The sequence below is a fragment of the Propithecus coquereli genome, unplaced genomic scaffold (assembly GCF_000956105.1).
Source record: "Propithecus coquereli isolate 6110/MARCELLA unplaced genomic scaffold, Pcoq_1.0 Scaffold922, whole genome shotgun sequence".
In the NCBI taxonomy this organism is placed as follows: Eukaryota; Metazoa; Chordata; class Mammalia; order Primates; family Indriidae; genus Propithecus; species Propithecus coquereli.
The window spans coordinates 26746-27214 of record NW_012155530.1 but is presented as its reverse complement, the minus strand read 5'-3'; positions in this window follow the sequence as shown (position 1 = coordinate 27214).

Sequence of the window (469 nt, the reverse complement as noted above, 5' to 3'; positions counted from 1 at the left end):
CAACCTCTGGACTCCCAGCTGTCAGCATCTGGGTCCTGGGACATCTCACCCCTGAGGACAGATGCGGCCTCCAGACTAAAGGAGGGAGATATATTTCCTCAAAGTAGGATACTTGCAAATTGTACAAAGCATAGAGAATTATCACGTCACTAAAACCAAAGAATGAAAGGACCGTGGTTCAGCCCAGAACTGGATGCTCTAACTGCCCCTACAGCGTCCCCACTGCGTGGACATCCAGGTGTCCCCGAAGACCTTCAGGGAAGGGCAACGGCCTAGGAAGGGCCGCTGCCGTCAAAATAATCTGCCTCGGGCTGAGCCGAAATCCCAGTCACCCGAGGTAGCGCTCGGCTCAGTCGTCTGAAGGCAGGACCCGCTTTCCTGAACCACTCTGTTCTGTACACCCCTAAATTCCTCGCTTCGACCAGAGGTGGTCGATTCTTCCTGCTGAAGTCCAATTACTGAGCCCTGG